Here is a 9,312-nt window from a genome sequence, read left to right as displayed (position 1 = left end):
ATCATCACCATTTTGAAACCAAGAAAAGTAAGATATGAAGAAGGTACAGGTGCAGTTTCCTAAGCCAGGGACACTGTACTTACTCAGAATTGAGTTAGGTACAAGGGTGGTCACTCAATCAACATGCCTTCACCAAGCAACCTATGGCACTGAGCCACCTCACTCAAAACCATGAGAGATACTAAAACGGAAGCCTAAGGAATAGCACAGTAGCTCCAAGAATTGATCGTTAAATTGGCCAGAGAAACAAGTACAAAAAGGAGAATTTAAGGACATTCATGACAAATGTGTATAGAAATGAAATGTCACAAAAGTTCAGAGGGAGGAAATAGAAAGTTTAACAAGAGTAATGAGGAAAGGTTTCACGGAGAAGATGTAACATAGTGTAAAAAGAAGAGCAAATAAGGAGAGGGCAGGTGGGATGGAGGAGAGAATGGACTGACGGTGTGGCCTGGGTGCCACTGAGTGTTTCAGACACCGAGGACAGGAGATTCTGGTTGGAGCAGAGGCTTCACACGTGGGGGTGACCTGAGAGAGCCCTGCAGGGGTCTGAGGGCTTAACCCCTGCTGGACTTTATCATGGACGTCATAGGCGATCCTGGAAGGGACTCTGAGCAAAAAAGGACATAGGGCATCGGAGGGGTGCGAGTGGGGTGACACCCAGACAACACAGCTAGCTAATCATATGCAAGGGAGAAAAGAATGAGGGCATGAGAGGAGTGGAGCAGAGCAGAGGTGACGTGAAGGTGAAGAAGAGCGCCACGGGAGATAGGCCTGGAAAGCCGGGCTGTGTGAGATGCTGAGGTGGGAGGGCAAAGTCAGAAGACTGGAAAGGTGGTGCGGAGAGGAAGGGCACACAGTTCAGTTACCCTAAATGTAAGGCTTGTGTAGGAAGTTAAAGGCGAGAGGCCAAAGGCAGATGGAAGTTGCGAGTGCTGGCCTGCAGGGAATTTGAGCTTTACCCAACAGGCAATGCGAAGCCCTGAAAGTGGGTGACAAGAGGACTTACTAGATCAGAAGCCCTGTGTGAGGAACACCTGGTAGTGAGAGCTCCACTATCTGTACATGGTGATAGGCACAGCATTTCAGTTGGGTAGTAAGGATGGGGGGGAGAGGTCGGAGGAAGCTACCAGGCTGGGCAAAGGGGTGGGAGGAGCCAGGCTCAGGCACCGCCTACCTAACTCGGAACGCAGGCACTGGGAGAATCAGCCAGAAGGGGTGTGAAGGACAGGTGGGGCCTGACCTCTGAGAGTCTGAACGTCAGTGGAAGAGGTTTGGAGGGTTTGAACAAACACCCTCACAGACCTTCCGCTTCCATGAACTGTGGACCATTCCAGCATAATGTTTATACTGACCGCAAGGAACCCCTCCACCCCTCTGGCTATTTTTAAAATCCTCTTTACACATACACTTAAACGAACTCTGAGTGTAGTAAGAACTTCTAAAAATATTCTTAAACTGTGAGACATCATCTTTACAAATAAAGTAAGTAAAACAAGTTGGTGCTATTTAAAAACTTATTATAAGGTGAGCCCCTGTGTGACGCCCTGGGGCAGCGCCCCAGACGCCGGCTGTGTGCACCTCCTGAGGCGCAAACCCACCCTCATTCTTCGAAGTGACCACGCTCCTGAATGTCGTGGCTGCCATTTCCTTTCTTTTGTTAATACCTGCATATGCATTCTCAGATGGCATGGCATCACTTGAGCAATACAAATAAAATCATACTGTGAGATTAAAATGAACGAAATAAAATGAGTGTGCCACTGAACAGACAGAAAAATGTAAGAGAATCAAAAGATTAGAAACAGATCCATATATATGTAGACAAATTAGATAATAGCTATTTCATATCCTTTATCAAAATAAATTCCAAATGGAGTCTGCTAGTGTAAAAAATGAAATAATATAAATACCAAAAGAAAAAAAAGAAGCATACATTTATGTTATCTTGAGGCAGAAAGTCATTTCTAAGCATAATACCACAGGCTGAAGCCATAATGGAAAAGAGTGTCAGGTTTGTCCATAAAGAAATAAAAGGCTTCTGTAAACCAATAAACACAGTAATCAAAACTTCAAAGAAAACGCTAAATGGGAAATTATATGTGACATAAGACTAACAGGACAATTATGTCTTTAGTTCTTACAAATCAGCAAGGAAAAAACCACTGCCATAGAAAAGTGGCTAGAGTATTATCTCAGTTTGCTATTGCTGCAAATGATTAATAAGAAACAGCCCCACAACTTAATGGCGTGAAGCAACATTTATTCTCACTTACGATGTTCAGGCCAGCTGAGGTCTTTTGGGCGTTGGGCTCAGCTGGGCTTGTCACAGGTTGGAAGGTGGGTCCAGGTCTGTTGCACATGTTTCTCCTCCTTTCAGCCAGCAGGGTGGCCGGGACATACTTATCTCACAACGATGGCAGAAAACCAAGAGAGCATTCCCCCATCAACTCACTACCTTCTAATAAGAACAATACTGTTCCTTCTTTTGTCTCTGAATTTCAACCCTTGTGATAATAAACCTTTGCTTTTTTCAATTGCCAGTAACTAAGAAAAGTCCTTTCTGGCAAGTGGGGCAGTCATTGGGAAAGAGCATCATCCAGTTCAGTTCCTTCACTGCACAAAGGAGATTCTGACCCCCGAGATACTTCCCAGCTAGCTCACCTTAGGTCCCTCCATTACTTATCGCTTGAGCCTCTGCCCTGGGCTTCTGATTCCCCAGCAGCTCTGGGGGCAGGTTTCTAACCCCTTCTGTGTCTTTCTATGGTTAATTCTTCATTTAATGGTAAACATGCTACCCTGACTTTAGTCCACGCTCATCTTGGGATGGGGTCACCATCAGGGACAGTTGGGACAGAATCTGGGTTACCTCCCTCCACTGTGCACTGCAGCTCAGACTTGATCCTAAAGTACACAGGACCCAAACAACATCCAGCAATTCAATGAAAGCACAAAGCTGGCCCAACACTAGCCAGATTTTAAATACAACTTGTACAGAATTAGCAAGTATTAGCAAGTTTTTAATACATTTGAAGGTAATTTTTCTCATGGTGTCCAACCTATTGGTGTCTCTGGGCCACACTGGAAGAAGAGTTGTCTTTGGCCACACATTAAATACACTGTGACACGTAATCACAAAAAAAAATTATCATAGTGTTTTAAGTAAGTTTATGATTTTGTGTTGGGCCGCAGTCACAGTCATCCTGGGCTGCATACGGACTGTGGGCCATGGTTGGACCCCCTCGAAGTATTTCCTCGGGGATTTTGGATGAGTCTCTGAAGAAAGCAGCCAACATACCATACATTACTTGAAATAACATATAGAACTAACTAAAATTAGAAACCAGTAAGTAGTTTCCTTGCCAGAAAGTTTTAATAATCCTGAAAGTCTTTCATTTTCAGAGTAAATCATGCAAAAAAAAAGTAATATATGTGTATGTACCTGTTCCTGTGATAACTAACATTTATTGAGCTATATGTGCCATATATTATGCTAATATTTTATTTGGTATCTCATTTACATAGTAACTGTATAAGTTGAGTGCTAGGATTACTCTCATATTATAGATGAGAAAAACCAAGGCTTGGAAAGAATAAAAAATTTACCCCATAAATGCTGCTGGCAAGTGGTGGAGCCAGGATTCACACTAAGATTGTCTGATGCGATGGTCTTGCTCTCCTAGCCATTCTGCTATAACACTCCTGTGGCTAGCTATCATTACTTATATAGCTGTGATTAAAATCCTCAAAAATGCACATCAGAATTATGAGTTTTTCCCTATTTTAATCTTCCTAAAACTTTAAAAATTTGTATATAAAAATAAAATTTGCCCTGGCTGGTGTGGCTCAGTGGATTAAGTGCCAAACTCAGAACCAAAGAGTTGCTGGTTCAAATCCCAGTCAGGGCACATGCCTGGATTGCAGGCCAGGTCCCCACTTAGGGGTGCATGAGAGGTTACCAAACATCTCTTTCTCCCTCCCTTCTTCTCTGTCTAAAAATAAATAAATAAAATCTTTTAAAAATAAAATAAGTATGTGTATCATAATGATGGGTGCTCTTTTGTATATATAATAGCAAACTATAGTTAGCACTTTGCACAAATGTATAAATATTTGTATAGATGTACATTTAAAATTATAATGATTGTCAAAGATTAAAACATTGTATTACATTTTCAATGTAGTAGTGCATTCCAAATGTGGTTACAAGAACAGAAATGGTATCAGTCAGGGTTCACTTGCAGAAAAGAACAACCAGTCTATTTTAACAGAGGGTATTTAATACAGGGGGTTAAGTGCTCACAAAATTGAAGGTGAGACAACTGAGCTCTGGACTGGGCCTCTAGAAATTACTCCCAGAACGACACTGCTCAACTGTCCTCCCAGGAGAGCTGCTCTCATGCCACAGTAAGAACGGTGGGCAATCAGGAGGTTGCCATTGAATCCGCTGAGTTTGAGAGCCATCACTGTGATTTAGGGGGTCAGAAAGTGGATGGGACTGCCTGACACCTGCAAAGCTGCGGATAGGACATTGGACCATGGCTACAACAAAATTCAACAGCTGAATACACAGGAAGAAGCTCTTCATTGTACTCTTACCTTTGAAATCTAAAATCAGTACATGGAATCGATGTAGTCTAATTTGTACTAGAGTGAGAGCTGTAAAGAATTCTGAGAATTACAGTGTTTAGCTTACAGGCTTCGTTGAACAGGAAGGCACTCTAGAAGGAATTTGGGGGTAGAGTGCCAATATAAGACTTCTGCCACAAAGCACATTATTAAATAATGTAGCATGGAATTCCTAGGCTGTGAGACACTGTGGCCTGTGCCCCACTGCAAACTACCACCTCAGGAATTGGACAGCCATCTCCAGTGCCTCACACAATGTTGTCTAACTTGCTTCATTGAAATTGCTACTGAAATAGGAACCAAGGGAGAAGAAACTTGCCTTGTGAACTTTGTAAAATGTGTCAAATTACCCTTTGCTAAAAGCTTGTTTGTCTTCAGGGATTACATACTGTCAATAGATATGTGACAGCTGCCTTGATTAAACATGTTTTCAGGCCCAAAGAATAAGACAAGAATTAGCAATGTTCTTGTCTATGCTAACAGAGACTAGAAAATAACTTAGTATAATAACATGGAAAACTGTGTATGCACCATATGAATTTTAAAAGGATGCAAAATTACATACAGTATGATTGCAATACATCATAAAACAATAAAATCTTACTTTATTAATCAGAAATAATAAAATACCACTTATTACCCATCACTGGCAAAAACTGAAAAGACAGATAATAACTAGTTTGGTGATTGTGGAAGGGAATGCAATTTAGATTTGAGTGGAAATTGGCTCAGTGGTAGCTGTTACAACAGAAAATGTGCACACCATTCAAGACAGTAACACTCACATTTAGTTATCTATTCAAGAAAAATGTTTCCCCATGTACAAAGAGGAAGTAGTAAAAATGTTAATGGTCACATTGTTTCTTCTAACAAAAACCTGAAAACAACCTACCTGTCCAGTAATACAGAGAATAAGTAAATTATATTATATTCATATAATAAAATACTAGGTTGCTTTTAATACAGATGAGACAGACATCTCTGTACTATATTTTCTGTTATGGAAAAATAATGTATTATTAAATTTTACAATAAGTTGCATGAAATAACAGCATATTCACATGTAGGTCAAATACACACAGAAATATATAACACTTGTGGAACATTTACTATGTGCTAGGCACTGTTGTAAGAGCTTTATGGATTTTAATTCACTTAATTCTCAGCAGTCTGGCTCCCAGGGAAGAGATAGAGCTGGAAATCAAACCAAGTTCTGAATAACTCCAAAGCCCAGAATGTCATTGAATTCTTATTTTCAACATCATGGCTGGATTATCCAGAAGATGGTTGGTCATTTTACCTGGGTGGTCTGTGGGCACCATGCCCTACTCAGGGTGAAATATTGGAATTTTAGGAGCCTGATGCCCAGAATTTTTGTCAAGTTGTCTGGTGTTAAGAGAATGGGTTCAGCCCTGGCTGGCATAGCTCAGTGGATTGAGCGTGGGCTGGGAACCAAAGTGTCCCAGGTTCAATTCCCAGCCAGGGTACATTCCTGGGTTGCAGGCCAGAACCCCCAGCAACCGCACATTGATGTTTCTCTCTCTCTCTCTCTCCCCCTCCCTTCCCTCTCTAAAAATAAATAAATAAAATCTTTAAAAAAAAAAAAAAAAAAAGAGAATGGGTTCGATCTGCTTTGTGAAGGTGAGCCAGGCCTATCCAAGAGCCAGAGGGATTCTCAGAGAAGTGCTACCTTTTGAGAAAGAATTCTATATGGCCACATTAAAAATCTGCTCACCTTCTTTGGTAGAAGTAACTCAACCATAGCTCTTCTCTTCCCAGATGCCACTATTAATGGTGCAACTCAAGTGCACAATGCCTGGGCACCGCAATGAACAAGTTATATGCATTGTTATCAAGATTGCCACTCTCCCATACACTTTATTACCTTTTTTTCATAAACCTTAACCAGTCATTGAAATCACTTTTAAGTTTATTTATTGTATGACTTCTGTAATAAGAGTAAGGAATATCTCTGTCTTGAAAAGCCAATCTAAATTCCTTAGAATAGTCCTTTAGTGACACATTAGATATTCAATAAGACTTTCTGAATGGTTGAATAAATGCTACCCATACCATTTACTTTCCAGGGGATATTCTTTGTGTGTGTGGTCCTGTGCCTGATAATGCCTGTGCATCACTGATTTCACTTCCCTTTTCTTAGCAGGCAGAAAACCCATTTGGGATTGCCCATACTGCCTGCTTTCTTAGAAAGAGCATTCTCTCTTCCTTTCCTTTGACTCAACTCCACAGTATAAAAAGACAGGGGAGATAAGGCCACAGTTGCAGAAAGAGGAAGAGGACCTACTTGGAGCCTCTTCTTCCTCCCCCTAGGCTCCAGCTGTAGCAATAGTTTAGCAGTGACTGAGTGAAGATGATTAATCTGGATGATTATGACTTCAAAGAATGACCAACATGTAGACACTCATCCCAGCTCTAAAACAAAGCATCAGAAATAGCACTCATTCATTCAACAAATATTTATTAAGCACCTAGCACTTGATTTGTGCTCTCAGGAATACTGTCTATATAAACAAATAGATTATTCTTTTGAATACAACCTATAATCTTCAATCTGCTGATAATTACCATAAAGTGACTCCAGCCCACCACATACACCTAAAAGCTGGATATGATGAGAGGCAAACTGCTATGATTTCATCAGTTTTGCTGTGTTCTTACCAATATGGAAAAATGACATTAAAAGGCTAATCGATTTGTTTTGGCTCCTTGAATTTTCTGTTTTGTAGTATTTTCTATTTTGCTTGCTCTAAGTAAACCTTATCAGTTTTCCTGATCCCACCACGGTAACATGATTTTTCTCCTTTATACTAATTAGACAAAATAAAGGCACATGCATTCTCTCCTGATGTATCTTCCCAGCCTTCATTCACCATGGGCCAGGTTCTTTCTCATCTACATCTAGTATTGGGTTGGCCAAAAAGTTCGTTTAGTTTTTTCTGTATGATGGTTCTAGTAGTGCTTAGTTGTCTTTAACTTCATTTGAAACGATTCTGTTATATTGTGTTGTGACAGCTGTCATATCAGCACGCACTTAAAAAAAAAAACTTACCGCCCTGGATGGCATAGCTCAGTGGATTGAGCGGGGGCTGGGAACCAAAGTGTCCCAGGTTCGATTCCCAGTCAGGACACATGCCTGGGTTGCAGGCCACGGCCTCCAGCAACTGCACATTGATGTTTCTCTCTCTCTCCCTCTTTCTCCCTCCCTTCCCTCTCTAAAAATAAATTAATAAAATCTTTTTAAAAATAACTGATATTTAAAAAAATACCAAAATTGATTAATTTTTGCGCATACATTTAAATATTGAAGATGGAAGAACATAGGCAATATTTTTGGCATATTATGCTTTATTATTTTAAGAAAGGTAAAAATGCAACTGAAATGCAAAAAAAAAAGATTGCTGCGCTGTATGGAGAAGTTGCTGTGACTGACTGAATGTGTAAAAAGTGGTTTGCAAAGTTACTTGGAGCTCAGAGGGAGTGAATCTGAGTAAGTTCATGTATGGGTTCTTACTCTCCAGTTTCTTCCACCAACTCAGTCCCCACTGGTTTTTGCAGCCAGAAGTTATGCAGACTTATCTTCCTGACATTGGAACCCTGGGCTGGGGCTGGGACTCCTTACCAATGACTTATTCCTCCCAAATTTATAACCACTTGATAACAATGCATATAACTTGTTCATTGCTGTGCCCAGGCATTGTGCACTTGAGCTGCACCATTAATAGTGGCATCTGGGAAGAGAAGAGCTACAGTTGAGTCATTTCTACCACATGGGGATGTGGGACCAGCCTGTTTCTTTTCTCCACTACTCCTACCAGCCTGGATGGATGTGGTTTCTTTAATTCCACAGTTGTTAGACTTTCATTCAACTCAATTTCTGATGGTTCTGAGTGATGGTTGTTCTATAATTTAGTTGTAATTTTGATGTGGTTGTGCGAGGAGGTGAACCATACTTACCGATGCCACCACCTTGACTGGAAGAGCCTCAGTGAACTCTTATTCACCTTCGTTCAGACAACACATATCTTACTCAAGAAGAGACATGATTTCTAACCTCCAACTAGAAGGAAGAGCTTCTTTTCTACCCCTCCTCTACTTCTTACCAACTGAAATTCATCATTCTTTTTCATAGCAGTTTGCCTTTTAATATATCCAGTTACTCTCAACAGTAAAAGTTTCTTGAAGAAAGCTCTATAAATGTTCAATCTGAGGTGCATACTAAGTCTACCACATATGATATCTAGTAGGAATAAATAATATAAAAGAATGGATGGTGAACAATGATTAAAATAAAATTAAAAAAAAGAATGGATGATAAGATATTCCCTGGTCTCACCAGTTTAAGTGTTCTCTTTAATCTGAACTCCTCTGGAAACTACCTTTTACAGGGTCTGGCAGAAGTAAGGCCTGCTTGAGTGTGGTTGGTAGGGTAATAATACGAGTGTCATAATTTATCATTCTAACTTGAACATTTCACCTAAAATGTCATATGGTGTGCTTGAGTGTGATATTATGTGACAGAGTTACATGCTTATGATTTTGTAACAAAAAGGGGCGTTATTTGTGCCCAACCCTCTACATTACTTACTATTTCATATAATATGCTTATGCTTTGTCTCCGAAACTACAGTTTAAGCTTTTCAAGGACAAGGCTTAATTCTCATT

Source organism: Phyllostomus discolor, chromosome 5, assembly GCF_004126475.2.
Source record: "Phyllostomus discolor isolate MPI-MPIP mPhyDis1 chromosome 5, mPhyDis1.pri.v3, whole genome shotgun sequence".
Taxonomy (NCBI): domain Eukaryota; kingdom Metazoa; phylum Chordata; class Mammalia; order Chiroptera; family Phyllostomidae; genus Phyllostomus; species Phyllostomus discolor.
This window is presented reverse-complemented; position numbering follows the sequence as displayed.